The sequence below is a fragment of the Balearica regulorum genome, chromosome 2 (assembly GCF_011004875.1).
Source record: "Balearica regulorum gibbericeps isolate bBalReg1 chromosome 2, bBalReg1.pri, whole genome shotgun sequence".
Classification (NCBI taxonomy): domain Eukaryota; kingdom Metazoa; phylum Chordata; class Aves; order Gruiformes; family Gruidae; genus Balearica; species Balearica regulorum.
Genome location: NC_046185.1, coordinates 85254286 through 85270644, shown reverse-complemented (window position 1 = coordinate 85270644; position 16359 = coordinate 85254286).

The following is a 16359-nucleotide window of genomic DNA, read 5'->3' as shown; positions in this document are numbered from 1 at the left end:
TCATTCACATAAACACTAACTTTGTTCTGAGAATCTGTACTTTTTTCTCTCTCTTTTTTTTTTTTCTTTTCTTTCTTGAAAGAGTGAAGGGGAATTTCTTCTTCAGCCTCCTTGATACAGGAGGATGCTCTTTTCAAAAGTCAAGTCCCTCTTCCTTTTCAGGCTGGAGTACCCCAGCACTGCTTTGGTGTTCTTTGTTCTCTCAGAGAAGCCCTTAAGATGCTCAATTTTTTCTTAAACAAGAACAGCAACAAACTCCATGTTCTTTTTCTTAAAAAACATATCTAATTCTCAAATTCTGGATCCTAAAGTGGCTGTTATCTTTGAGGATATGTACAAGCTCTACAACGCCTGGTCCAAGGAATGACAGCAGCACTCTGCCTTCTCTCTGTTAACAGAGAATCCTTTATACACTCGAAGTCTTTTCATTAAAGACTCCCTGCTATACCCTTTGCCTGTAGTACGTAGTGCAAAAATTACCTGACAAAAATATGTGAAGAATGCTCATCCAATGACCCCTTTTTAAAGGAACTTTAAAAACCATAATAATAAGTCTTACTGTCTTAACCACACCATTCAAAGTGTAGAACTGATTGGTTTGCAAAATTATTCTCAGTGTTCAGAGTATCTTCCCCTGCTGTGCTTTTCACCTTTCCTTCTTTCCTCATACCACTCACACAGATACATTTTTTCAAGAGTTCTTGTCAATATTGTCAGTGTTACATATATGTCACATTCTTCAGAAAATAAAGATCATTCTTTTCCTCACGGGTCCCTCTCAATACTTTTGGGACGCTTGTCACTGAAACACATTAAAATGCATTCACCTTTTTTCCTATAAGAACAAAATGCTGTAGTGTGAGTTTGTGCATTGTTACTGTCTCATCTCTGCCTCAGTTTTCTTCTCTGAAAAACTCGCATTATGTTATTGCCTTATGCATAAGGCACTGGGCAAACATTTCACAGGGCTCAATTCTAAGGCTGCTATTCTGACCCAATTTTAAGAGGAACTCTATACAGACAGAATTTTTTTCCTGAGAATATAGGAGATATTGAGCAAGTAATTTCTGAGATACACAACCACAGAAATAGTTCCAATATTCTTGCAAGTATGTTATTATTCCTATGCTTCCCAATCTGAACACGATGTAGTTCTTTCAAATCACGTTTGAAGTAGCGTCTAACCATAATCAAATGATTGTAAACTGCCATTATAACTTCCATTATTGTAATAGTATACACGATTCTCATTATCTCAATAGCACAAATAAATCTTCACTTTCTTTCTGATTAATTTTTCCCTTCATTGTATAAATTGCTGGTAGAGAGTTCTTTCATTATTCTGGTATTAACAGATCTCTCTCTCTCTTTCTCACTCAGTCTTTTACCCCGATAAAGAACTAGTGTCTTCCTAATGTCTGGAGGTTATGTTATGGAAAAACAATATTTTTCTACCCTTTACTTCTAACATGTTTCAATATTTTCAATAACCCTTGAAAGATAGACTTTAAAAGAGAAAGTCTTCTGCTTTTTGTAAGAGATGAAGAAATATATTTTTTTTCTCTTCTCTGCTAATATGTTTAGACACTTAATACTTTTGTGGCTTTCTTTGATTTCAGAAATAGGATTTTCTTAAACTGTAGACTGGAGAATATGAATCCTTTCATATAAAGTATTTTTCACAATCTGCTGATCTGAATAAAAGTTTGTGTCTCTAGAAAGTTATTTTAAGGAGAATTAAAGTTCTTTTAAATTAAGTTCTTTTAAATTTATCCACTAATAAAATATGCACTTTTACATTCAAAATCTTATTTTAGAATGTGCTTATTTTGAATAAGTTACTCCCAGAATAAAATGATTGTATAAACATTTCACTTTTTCTACCAGATGATGGCAAGTAAACAAAAATGTAAATTCTTCTCACTAGTGTATTATCAGGATGAAGCCAGAAAAAATGTAATGAATAGAGAAGTTGGAACAAAACACTGGGAAGAGGAAGGTCTGGAGACCTCTAAACTACCATATGAAAGGTAGCAAAGCATATGCTATTTAATCTTAAAAAGTAAACTGAGTATTTTGCTGGGGTACACTAGACTATTTTAGTGTTTAAAATGTTTGCAAAATCCAAACTGTAGTGGCAGCACAAGGAGAGAAACTGGAGAAAAGCCTCCTTATTTTGTACAAGATATTCAGTAATTATAACATGATGGTAAGGCAGGGAACTGTTAAAGGATATAATCTGAAAAAACCACAAAATTTTGAATGTTGTTGTGTGTTGGCTTTATGTCATTAGCAATATGACATGTGTCTAAAGTAAATGACACAAAGGGGAAAATAATTCTTGCGGTAGAGGACAACAAGGAAGAAAAGTTTTGACTAGACTAAAATGAGCTAAGCAAAAGCTGATCCAATGACACCAGCATAAAAGTGATTGTATGAACACTGGAGCATGAAAGCCAGTGCAAGATTTTCAATGTTATGGAGCTGTTATTTTTGTCCAAATCTACAAAGAGAGAATATCATGAATTGTGATTAGTAAAGAAATGTTTCTGCTACCTCTGCACTCATGGTAAACAACAACAGAGTCCTTTTTCTGCTGAGCTTTCTTTGATAAGTTTAAATACTGGAAATACTTTGAGAAATTGCCTTGAAAGATGCAGTTCTCTTTCAAGAGAGATACCCAAGTGAAATCATGGTATATATAATATAATAGAAGCATTCAACCCTGGCCTGCACAGGTCTCAAGGAAATAGATGTTTTCATAGAGATCAATAATTGCCTATTTTTTGTAATAATTCTCAAGGTTCTGGAGGGAATTCTGAAAGTCATAAAGCATGCACATTACATCCAATACTTATACTGTAAAAAGCTGCAGGTAGAATTCCTTTACCTAAAGTATAACCATATAAAAACAGATGTCAAAATTACTTAAATATACAAAAAGGTAAAAATTATACATCTTCACCCTGCCCTAAACCCCTAAACAGACCCTTGGTGGAAGAGGATCATGTAAGGGAATTATTAGGAAAACTAGATGTACATAAGTCTATGGGCCCTATTGAGATGCACCCGTGAGTGCTGAGGGAGCTGGCTGATGTCATTGCAAGATCACTGTCATTCATCTTTGCCCTGTCATGGTGACTGGGAGAAGCACTTGAAGACTGGAGGAAAGCAAATTCCACCCCCATTTTCAAGAAGGGTAAAAAGGATGACCCAGGGAACTACAGGCCACTGAACCTCGCCTCGATCCCTGAGAAGGTGATGGAGCAGCAAAACCTGGAAACCATTTACAGGCACATTAAGGATGACAAAACCATCAGTAGTAGTACGGATGGCTTAACCAAGGGGATCATGCTTGACCAACTTGATAAATTTCTATGATGAAATGACTAGCCTAGTGGATGAGAGGAGAGCAGTGGATGTGGTCTATCTGGACTATGACACTGTCTCCCATAAGATCCTCATAAGCAAGCTGTTGATGTATGGGCTGGATGAGCAGACAATGAGGTGGATTGAAAACTACCTATACGTCTGGGCCAAGACGGTGGTGATCAATGGTGCAAAGTCTAGTTGGAGGCCAGTAACTAGTGGCGTACCCCAGGGGTCAGTACTGGGTCCAGCCCAGTTTAACATCTTCAGTAATGATCTGGAAGATGGGGCAGAGTGTACCCTCAGCAAGTTTGCAGATGGCACAAAACTGGGAGGAGTGGCTGACATGCCAGAGGTTGTCCTGTCATCCAGAGGGACCTGGACAGGCTGGAGAAATGGGCCAACAGAAACCACATGAAGTTCAGCAAAAGGAAGTTCCACAGGTCCTGCACCAGGGGAGGAACAAACCCATGCAGCAGTGTATGCTGGGGGACAACTAGCTGGAAAGCAGCTTGGCAGAGAGAAGGACCTGCAAGTCCTGGTGGACACCCAAGTTGAACATGGGCCAGCAATGTGGCCTTGCCACAAAGAGGCCTAATGGTATCCTGGGCTGCATTACGTAAAATATTGCCAGCAGGTCAAGGGAGGGGATTCTTCCCCTCTACTCAGCACTGGTGAGGCCACACCTGGAGTGCTGTGTCCAGTTCTGGGCTTTTCAGTACAGGAGGGACATGGACATACTGGAGACACTCCAGCGAAGGGCCACTGAGATGATGAAGGGGTTGGAGCATCTCTCCTATGAGGAACGGCTGAGAGAGGTGGGACTGTTTAGTCTGGAGAAGAGAAGGCTCAGGGGGGTCTTAAGAATGCAATACCTGAAGGGAGGTCACAAAGAGGACAGAGCCAGGCTCCTTTCAGCAGTGCCCAATGGCAGGACCAGAGGCAATGGGCATAAACTGAAACACAGGAGGTTCCTCTGAACACCAGGAAACACTTTGTTACTGTGAGGGTGACCAAGCACTGGCACAGGTTTCCCCAAAGAGGTTGTGGGGTCTTCCTCCTTGGAGTATTCAAAAGCCATCTGGACATGATCCTGGGCAACCAAGTCTAGGTCTCCCTGCTTGAGCAGGAGGGGTTGGACTAGATGATCCTCAGAGGTCCCTTCCAATCTCAACCATTCTGAGATTCTGTGATAAATGTTATTAAAGATAAATGAGTAAAATATCCATTGATCCTCCATGTATGACTCTCTAATCCACTCCATCTTGCTTCCTACCTGCACTCAAACTGACAACTGCTCAATAGAGCCTTATGAATGTCAGAATTTCATTTCCATTTTGCAACATCTTTGCTGTCCAACAGAAAACACAGGTGTTCCACTTTCCAACTTCAAATTTTACAGAAGCAATAATTTGAAAACATGCATGTTAGAAATATGGAAATAATCTTCCATCTAGAATTATTATGTCTGTGGAAAGAGCCTAAAAGATGGACAATCAGAAGTCTTAGAGCCCCCAAAGGGATTGCCTCCTGTGGTAGAGTCTTGAAGCATCAAAGCTAGGATTGTCTATGCAGGCAAAATGGCAAAAAGATGAAACAGAAAGATGGGAAACCTGGCATCGGATTTCTCTAATCAGCTTTTCTGTTGAAAATCTTGTCAAAATCAGTATAATTTCACAAAACATGATTTCAACACAGGGACTGATCTCTGATAGAAACCTGCAATGACAAATGAATGTTCATTTTTACTGTTCAGTGTTAAGTGTCCACGCATACAATGATGATAACACTGCTGCTTGCGCAGCCTATACAAACATAGCACAGATCAGTAAGTACTGTAAAAGTCAATATTTATTAACAGTTTCCAAAAAATTAGGATCGATCTATCTTATTTTACAATGTGAAGACCTGTGGCAATGCAGACAAGATTCTTTGGTAAATATGAGAAAAGTTTATCACACACAAATGGTTACTATAACCCTGATGAATAAGGCTCAACCTTTGCCATCATTAGCTGTGCTGCAGTATATGTTAATAGGTTCTACTGTAATAATGTTTTTCATCTATATCCTATTATCATGTGAAATACTTCTTCATTTATATTGCACATAACATCACATAAAAGGGACAAAATTTTTACTCCTACACCAGCAAGTGAATCAGAATCAGACTCAGTTTCAGAAATACTTTTTTTTCTGAAAAAAGCACACACACACACACACACACACAAAAAAAAAAAGAGTCTGCAGTTCTGTGCAGCTCTTACAGAAATATCACATTATTTCACAGAAGCCAATGTGCAAGCCAATGACAGCTTTAACAAGAAGAGGTGCTGGTGTAAGGATCTGGACAACCAAATTACTGTCCATAGTCTCTGTAAGTCACTCAGCAGGAGCTGTGAAGAAGACACTTCATCTTCTGGTCTTACTCTAATGAACCTTTGTGTAGCTCTTAAGACAATATATTGTAACCTAATGCAGGTTGGAAACCTATGACACTTTGTATGGTATAACACATACCATCAACCTGTAGGTACACATTGCAATGTAACTAAACACTGTGTTTCCAGTAAATACCTGTGTAACTCTGCCAGTCCTACTGTTAATTCTGGACACACTTTAGAATTAACAGATGTGTAAGTCACTACAGTGAGTAAGAAGATATTGAAGACGACAGCCCCTGGACACAGAAGAACAACAATGCCAAGTAGCTTTATTAATTCAAGTTAAAGGCTTAGCTATTCATATGACTTCATCGTATTTCTTCATTCATCCTATATAATTTTCAGCACTGCAAGTTTCTGTAAAAACACATTTTGATGCTGCTCTAGATATTTCAGTTCAACAGTCAAAGGCCACACATATGCAGATGTGTGGATATTAACAGCATCATGCTGAATGAGATAGGATGTTCTGAATAAAAAAACGCATGCAGGTATAAATCAAATTATTTTTAATGCCAAATAATAGGTTAACTTAAAGGCATAACACTTTACTAAAGGTTAGTATTTCTATTTTACACAGTGCTTTTTTTCACTACATTGGGAATTAATTACAGCAGTTACATATAGTTATATATATTCCTGGAAAACATTATTTCAGTTATGTGCATATGAAGGTCATGATTCTGCATGTCTTATACAAACACCTACATTTATCTACTATGTGAAAGCATGCTAATTTCATTGAGCTCGCCTAAGCTCAAGCACATAAAAAGCACATAAAAAGTACATTCTCATGTCATTGTAGAAAAGAATGTAGAGAAGTTTGCTGAAGTATTTCACTTAAGGGAATAGTTCCTCCTAGCCAACTGGTACAGAATGGCTTGTTTCCACATCTTACAGCTAGCTCCTTCTATAGCGTGCTGGCTGCATGCTCACAATATGACATTGAGATCACTATCTCTAAGATGTCATTATCATCATTCTTTTTTATCCCCCTAGTCCAAACTGCCAGAAGTAAGGAAGGGCTCCACTGCAGCCCATCAGGCTAATATTTTTCATGGCAAGATGTTGAGATTTTGTATTATATGTCCTGATATAATATAGGGTGATGTTTGAGAGAAATACTCCAAGGAATTCCAGGACAGAGTTGGAGAAGTATATGGTGCATAAGGAGCCAAGCTAGTGTATCCAGAGCAGTGCAAGAGGGAATCCTCCCCGGAACTGCACCCAGACTTCACGTCTGAGGAAACCAGTTTCTGTGGCATGGAGACTGGTAGCACGTGTGCAGTGTAGCAATGAGGTACAGTGTAGCTGAGAATTCTTTCACAATGTAGATGTACCTCCAATAATTGCACTTCACAACAGTATCTGCATTAAAGTTGGACTAGTCATAGTAAATTATCACTCTTTTAACTAAACTCAAACCCAAATTATTTCTGAAGTGTCTTACTTTCTTTTAGCAACACTTCATATTTTATTGTAAGACTGTCAAGAAAGATGTCCCTTTGGAACAAAAAGATGCTGTCACAAAGGTCACACAGGAGACATTAAACCCTGGTTTTGTGTATCATCTTGAAATTTAAGTAGAGGGCTGGGAGAATGGCAAGAAATTTGTTGTTTGTTTTTTACAGCAAGAAAAGAAAAGAGGAATCATCAAGTAACCATTGGCAATAAAGAAAAGAGACTATCCTGTGAGATTGAGCATATATCAGACAACGACAGGCCCTTTCCCTCCCTAACAGATATCCTAATATCCTGATATTAGTCAGAGGTGCTTAACAGACCTTTTTTATAGGGTCCTGCAAACTCAGAATTTAGCAGAAGTAGATGCTCTTGCAACAGAATCCCAAGCACTCTTTTTTTTTTTTCCCTGAAGCCTGCTAAGTCCTTTTTAGTGTTAAGACACTAACTGGCTTTTTATCTCCAACCTCCAGGCAAAACAGTAAATTCAGGTTTTTAACTGTATCCTCCTCAATGAATTCAAAAGGGCTATACTGCCTCTTACATGGGGATCAACTGCCTCACCCTAAGATAAACTGCATTTCAGCACTGTGAAACACCCCTTTCTTGGCAGTACCATCTCCATCAGAAGAGACACAGAGAGTAAACACAAGGCACAATTGGCAGGCCAAGATTTTACCTGTGCAACATTTATGTAAAGTATTTTTTAGCCTGGCAATATTTTTATTCTTGTATCTAAAGCCCCTTTGCAACAAAACAAAATTAATTTTGACCATCTGTGACTTACACATAGCTAGGTTACAACACAAGGTTTTCCAAATCAGGGAAAGGAGTATCATCGTATTTCTGACTCACAAATGGCTTCCAACGACTCTTTTGGGAAGGCTTCTTGTATTGTGACTGAAAGTCACCTAGGAAAAACTGGACACAAAAAAAATAAGCAACAGAGTCCCACCAATTTTAGGAATGGCCCATGCTCACAAAAAGTGGCTTTAGCTGGATGACGTGGCTCAGCCCCAGCCCCAGCCGAGCCCCAGGTGGCCTCTCGCTCACCCCTCCCTGGCAGGATGGGGGGCAGAACAGGGAGACAAAGGCGAAGCCCTGGGGGTTGGGGTAAGGGCAGCGCACTGGGACAGCAATGGAGAGGGAAACAGCAACAACAGCAACGGTACTGAGAACGGAATATAGACAACGGGTGACAACAGAAAGCAACTTACTGACCCAAGGACTGACCAGATGCCCAGCCCACGCTCAGCCTGTCCCAGAGCCACGCCGAACCCGCCCCTCCCCGCCTGGCCCCCTTTTCTGGGGAGCATGACGTCACGTGGTATGCAATAGCCCCCTGGCCAGCTGGGCTCACCTGTCCTGGCTCCTGGTGAAAATTAACTCAATCCTAGCCAGAACCAGGACACTGGAGTTACTAGTTAGCACACCAAAACATCTCATACAACCTTGAAAGACAGGGAAAAATATGAAGCAGGTGGGCTGTACTGCTTCTGCTTTAATGAAAATATACATTGATAAATGCCAATTTCTCTTTACTCTCACACTGGTTGTGTTCATTGCTCCCTCATCTGTTATGTATTTATTTCTCGAGGTTTGATTTCAGATAGAACTACCTGTTGAATGGTTTTGCCTCCACAATTACTGTGCTAGGAAGCAACAGCCCTAGGATGACTAAAGACATATCTTTTGGAGACATGAGGTGAATGAACCTATCTTTCAGGTAGTCGCTAGGGAAGACTTCCAACAAATTTTGCTGTCTGAATTATTTTAAAGAAAAAAAAAAAAGCAAAACAAATTTGTCCCAACGTTCTCTCAGAATAGTCTATACTATTCAGTGTACTGTGACTGCTGGGAAATGATGGAGACCCATGGATACGTGAACTTTCTTCCTCTGCTTTAACTACATACTTTGCTCTGCTACAGGAAGATCGTTTTGGTGCATGCACTATCCATGGCACAAACACAATGTTCTCAGGCAATGAGCCAAATCAGAAATGCAATACACATTATATGCCAAATCCTGTTATCTACCCTGGCAAAACATCCCCAGTAGTTTCATTGGAAGTACTGCTTAGACGGAACTAAAGAATCAGAATCCAAGATTATTTGCGAATGATTTCTCATTAGATATCACAGTTCAAAAATTGCAGCAGACAATTGTCAATTACTCATTTAACATACTACATACCTGAATTCTAAAATACAAAAGCAATGGACAGTGCAGTGATTCTACAAATAGAAGGCAACAATTTTTTTGTGTGTAGATAATCATATTTTTTCTTTTTTAAAGATATTTCCTAACACTGAATCTTAATTTTACATCATTTACTCCTGTATTGCCATGTGGCACTGGAGGGGACTTGCATGTTTTCTTTCCTCCCTTGAATTTCTGCTGCTCTCTTCCCCTCCCCTTCATATCGCTAGCCAGAGCTTTGATCCCAGCCCCACTGGGCAACCCACTGGAGACACTCTGAATGTGGGCTTGACCTTCATCTTGGAGGATATATGCAATAAAGTGTAAATCTCAGACCTCTCTCCTTGAGGGTTGCAGAATTTCCTCCACAACCTCTGAGATAGCTGCTGTTATGGCTGTGGCAATACTCTGGAGAAAATCCAGTTGATGTAGGCATCTATAGTTCTACAGGTAGACAAACAGGGAGCAAGGCAAAAAGCAGAACCACAGCCCTAGACTCCAGAAGAGCAGTCTTGGGCCTGTTTATATCTCTGCTTGATAAAAGAGGGGTCCAGAGGAGTTGATTGATTTTCAAAGATCTCCTCCAAGCTCAAGAATTGATCCATCCCAATGAGCAGGAAACCAAGCAAAGGCAGTAGTATGCCTACATGTATAAATAAGGGGCTCTTGATAAAACTCAACCATAAAAATAAAGCGTACTAGAGGTGGAAGCAGGGACATATGACTTGGGAGGAATATAAAGACACTGTTGAAGCTTGCAAGGATGAGGTTAGGAAAACCAGTGTACATCAGGGTCTGATATAGGGGACAATACAGTTTAACATTTTCATTCATGACCTGGATGATGATGAAGTTTGCCGATGATACAAAACTGGTTGAAGTTGTTCATACACCAGATAGCTGTGCTAGCATTCAGAAGGACCATTCAGAATAACCCATCACCAGTATATGCTGGGGGGCAATAGTCTGGAAAGCAGCCTCGAAGAAAATGACGTTGGGGTCCTGGAAGACAACAAATTGAACGTGATCCAGCAATGTGTCCTAGCAGCAAGAAGGCGAACAGCATCCTGGGCTGCATTAGGAGGAATGTCACTAGTGTGTCAAGGGAGGTGACCATTCCTCTCTACTCAGCACTGGTGAGGCCACACCTAGAGTGCTGGACTTCCCAGTATAAAAAAAGACATGGACATACTGGAGCATGTCCACCAAAAAGTGCCATAAAAATGATTAAGGGACTGCAGCATCTGTCATATGACAGGCTGAAAGAGATGAGACTATTCAGCCTGGAGAAAAGGAGCCTTGGGGGAGGAGGAGAGAGAAGGAGGAGGAAATAAGGAGCTGATAAGGCTGTTGCAGTGACTTTCTTCCTTGTTTTTCTTTTTTTCCCACTTTGGTTAAAAAAACAAACAAAGCTAACCAGTACTTTAATACCTTCAAGGTGATCCTAACTGGGAGAACAGAAGTAACCTTTTACTAATCTCTGTGAAGAAAAATAAATAAATAAATAAACCTCCAAATACATGCCTTTTGAAATTGTAAGACAAAAAGGGAAGAAAAAAAATTAAACTTTAAAAAAATCTTGGCAAAAAAATGATTCATTTGCTACTGTCTCCAGAATCTGCTCAGAGGAAATGCTGATGTGACACAGATTGCCAGGGCCACAACTGCACTTTCCCCTTCCATAACATTACCTTGCTGTGCTCGAGGTCAGATTGCCAGTAAAAGCTGTTGTGACAGGCCAAGACTGAACCAGTAAGTCAAGCCAAGAGGTGAGTATCAGGGAGGTACAAAACCAGGTGCAGATGCAGCGCCAATGCAAGCACAGTGTAGCTTACATAGGGGCTTGCAGGCAGGTCCCAGCAAAAGCGGTGGAAGGGGGCATCTGCTGAGGCTTCTTCAAGATCTTCACAGCAGCTCTCCCCACTCAGAAAGCTGGCCTTGGAAGCAGCCAGCTAAACTCCTAGAAGGAAGGAAGTGCTCTCCAGGTCCTGACACATAACGTAAGAATTCCTGTTAAGATAAATACTTCTTCATAGAAGGAAAGAACTCTCCTAGAAAACATATCATAACCTGCTGAAGGCAAAGATGCAGCCATCTGGACAGCATTCAGTGGACAACCTCCAAATCACAAAGTCATCAAATAAAAGTAATTCAGTTATGTTCTTTGTCTCCAATGAGGGAAGAAAAAGGCTTGCATATTAAGCATTGCTCTTACTTTTCTGTCTTATCCCTCCTACTCTTTTGGGTTAGTCATTACTCTTTTGCCTTCCACTGCACAAAAAGAAACATTTCTGTTTCCGATTACATCAAAATTTAAATCCATCATAGGGTTTAGACCCTGGAGAGACTCTAGGCAGCTTAGAAAGTCTACTAAACTTCCATAATTTTTCTTCATGGGCAAGTGTCAATCTTCTGCTACATATTCCTGATTATATAAAAATAGGTATTTTTGACAATAATCATACATGATGATTAATTAAAATTGAAATGTAGTCTATTAGTCTAAGCAAATTCCTAGGAATCTTATTTTCACTATTATTAATTTTACTTCAGGTTCAATGACAGAAGTCACTGGATGTGGTTCAGAACTATTTACAACATTACATTTGTAAGTTTCTCAGTATTAAATACATTTAAAATAAGTAGTTACTGCTATATTGAAATATATTATCACCTCATCTATTTGGTAGGTAAATTCTACTCATATGTAAGGTGGTTCTATTTAAAACAAGACTGTTTTGTTAGTCTTTTTATTTTAATTAAACTTCAGTGAACTAGCTGAAATCATAAAGGTACTGAAAATAAGTCCAAGAAAATAAAAAGTCAGTGAATACCTGTAGTGAAGGACAGCTATCAGTTTCACCTGTGTCATTTGGCTACAACCTTCTCTGCTACATAGCAGACATCATTTCCTACGGCAGGAAATACACTGGACCACTGTGCAAGTTATCTTTCACTTCGCTGTAAAGGTGGCATTCACATCTTAAGTCTTACTTTCAACAGCAGTGTAATTCTGCCATCCATTAGCAATTCAGGGTAATGTTTTCCTGGGCTTGCTCCACGCTAACTAGAGAAATAAACTCAAAATCTATTTTAAAGAATTACATTGGTTTTTAGTTTGTATTTACAACTTTGGGTTTTTTTCAGGCATACACCAGGAAAAACATATATTGTATTCAAATTGATGATATAATACAGAGCTCAATTCTGAGTACTAGCTGTGTTTTAACAGCTTCTCTGACTTTTGTGCCTGGAGCATTTGGATATTTTCTATTGACTTCACTGTTCAGCAAAAAAATATTTAGATGTTGGAAGTCTAAATATTGGATGACAGAAATCTCAGAGGCTGAAGTTAATTCTCTTTGATAGGTCTGTTTTTACCAGAATTTGAAATCCCAACAAAAAACTCATAGGAGATCTGTTTTTTTAAATACACATAGGCCAAATTCTGCAGGCCTAATTCAATGGCAAATTGCAATAAATATTTCACAGAAGCATAGAGAGAGAGATTACTTGTACTACAACATTAATTATATTTTGCTCCTCATTGTACCGTAAGCACATTTTCAGTTAAAAAATTATTTACACTGTAAGTTCTTGCGTTGTAATTTAGCACTGTAGAGTGCATAGTGTCTAGACTCCTGAATGTTACAGCAGTACCAATAATAATAATAAAAAATAAAGTTAAAGCAATACTTTCCTCCATATACATTTTCTTCTGAAATTTAAGCTTTACACATTCCAGAAGAAACGATGACATCAGTTTAAAAACCAGTACAAGTTGTAAACTGATAGTCACGTAATCTACAAATATATTGTTATTAAAAATTTGTTATGGAAGCATATGAAAATGGATATAATACACTATTCACAACAAACTCATAGTTCTTACCAAGCACCAAATAATGGGAATTCAATCAAAATACATAAACCTTCTTGGACATCACAACCCCATCATAATAAGGGAGGGTTGAGAGTGTGCAGGCAAACAGCACCAACCTCATGACATGATGTAGGACAGGAAAAATAACTTAGTTCCCTGCAAAATCAGCACTTGTACTATTGGGTTCCTCCTTTCAATGTTGTTACCAGTTTGGAACTTTTAAGCCTTGCAAGACAATGCTACTTAGCATAACCCCACCAACGGAGCCTCCATCTTTTGATCCTTGATGGAAACAGACTTTTGTCCTCGTTAGAAGTACACAGTTTTCTGAGGCAGCTGCACTATATTTTGTCTTCTTAGAAAAAGATCTTTCACTACGTGTCTTTTGCACTTGGGAGCTGAAATTGAAGACAATGACAGCACGATTAATTTACCTCTATTTTGCAAGAACAATAAAACTGTGGAAGGCCAGGCTGTGAGAGAATTTCTATAACCTGCAGCCCCGTCATACAGCGTTGTCATTGCTAGTGACAGGCCTCAGGCTTTGTATCGGATTTGCTGCTCCTTTGTTGGGCTTGCTCTGTCTGAATCTGAACTTTGTTTTAGCTTGTTTAATTATAGCAGCATTTTTTTTTATTATTTTTTTTTTAACCAGGTGGCTATGGTTAATTTCTTTTGCTTATCTTTGTATAGTGGAACATTAGTTTTACAAGCACAGTAGCAACAAATAGCTATTCTGTTTAGAATTAGGTATTTACAACTATACTATGACAATATAAGATAGCCTGGTACAATAGCAGAGCCCTTGTAAAGTGGAGATGTAGCCAGCTGTACAGTACAGGCATGGGATGATAAGAGATGGGGCAAAGACTGGCATGGGGGGAGGGAGTTTCCTTTTTGCCCTTAAGAATGTTCTGAACTTAAAAAAAAACCCAACAAACAAACAAATCAAAACCATCTGGCATACTGGGATCTGCAGTCAGTGGCTGAAGGTCATACTGCTAGAGTAAATGTATCTTAGTGATGTATATATGTTACTGAAGTCACTTTCAGACTTCACTATTGTCAGTGTTTTAGGGAACGGAAACTACTTGCAATGAGAATTGGGTCTCTGTGCAAATATTTGATTTGTGAAGCTAGAGCCCCTATAGCAACTGTGAATTTTCATGAAGAGCCCATTCTTTTTAAATACAGTCATTACTTTTTCTGTGTTTTACTGAAAAATTCAGATAAGTTCAATTGTATCATACTGGGACTCAGGAAATTTGCATAAATGAATTCAGTAATTGCCTGTATTTTTAAATGTCAGAAAAAAGTTTTGGCCTAGGCTAACTCTTCCAAACAAAGCTTATGCAAAAATCAGAAATTAGCACAAACATTTCCGAGAGGCAGCTTGGATGTGGCCATGGTGTTTTGGGGAAGAAAAATGTTTAGCTGTGTGGAGGTGAGCTTTTTCATGTCAACTGGCCTTGGGGTTAGTGCAACCCATTTCATTCACTAACATCAGTGTGGGCCTTTGAAGGTTCTGAAATCTGTGAAAAAGACCAATTTTTATTGTGTTAAATATATCATAGACAGATACGAATTTATAGATCTGGTAAATTCCAAGAAAAACATTTCTAAACTTGGAACGGATGATCCTAATCCTTGCACGGAGAAGCAGAAGATGAATATAGCCCTAGAAATGCCACACGTTAAAATCTGTGTTGTAACCGCGTGTTTCCCCTCACCACAAGAGTATCGCTGCCTTTTCTAGAGAATTATTTGTCTGACCTAGAAGCATCATAATACAATAAATATTAACAGTGATGATAATAAATAATTTCAATTATATTAGTTTGCATTTTTATAGTGATGTTCATCCTCAAGCTCACTAAAGCATTCAGATAGAAAATAAGGTATATTGTGTTTTATGGACATCTATTCCATTGTATGAAGTTCATATACATAACTTTCATGGCTAAAGTCAAAGTCTTTAATAAATGGAGATTTACCTTCTCTTATTCTCCAGCATGTTTACAGAAACTGAATCTAGCATCTTCAAAACTTAAATATTACATGTATAAGTTGAAATAAAAATAAATCTTTCAAGCAAAATTGTAACATATTTACCTACTCTATGTGAAATAATAAGAAATACTATATAGAACACAAGAAACTATGTATTGTTATCTTATTTATGTCCCATGTTCTTATCTTGTCTTCTTTCCTAAGCATGCCCTTCAGGGTCTGAAAGGGGATTTTTCTAAGGAAAAATGAAATAAAATTGACAAAATCTACCTTCAGTATCCTTGTTTTTACATTCAAGCATTTAAAACAAGGTTTAAAGGCAGCTTTGTACCTCATTTGTGGAAAAAGACTTTTCCTAAGTATCAGGAAAATTATAAATAATATTTTAGGTTTCTACATTGCATACCTGAGTATGCAGTGCTCAATTTTAAGCATGTGAATAGCCCGAGCATTTTAAGAATATGTTAAGACTTGGTGGGACTTGAAACCTGAATGATATCAGTAAAATATCATGCAGCAATTGTACAATTAATAGAACCAGTGTTTAGGTTCAATGTAGAAAACCCATTTAATTAATTATTTTCCAGGGAAAGGTATAAAATGTACAACCCTGACTTCTATTTTTATTTTTGTCATGAAGTAATCCATCAAAGGCAATTCTATGAATAGGCAACATCTGCTATTCCATCATTAGATGTTCACAAGGTTTAGTCTTACAGAGCTGCATATTCTGGCTTTCCTTTGATTACTAAGTTACAGAAGAACTACCTTGATTATTGTTGGAATCAGAAGGTAGAAAGCACATATATTTACTCTTTGTTAATTAAATCTGAAATAGTGAAAAACAATTTCTCATAGAGTATTACACTTAATAATATATAAAAACACAGCATTCACAAACAAAAGTGTTCTGTGACATAATTGCACCTTATTTTCCCCCAAATTAAGCAAAATAAAACAAAAAATAGGTGGATGTCCAGGCCTTCTTACTAT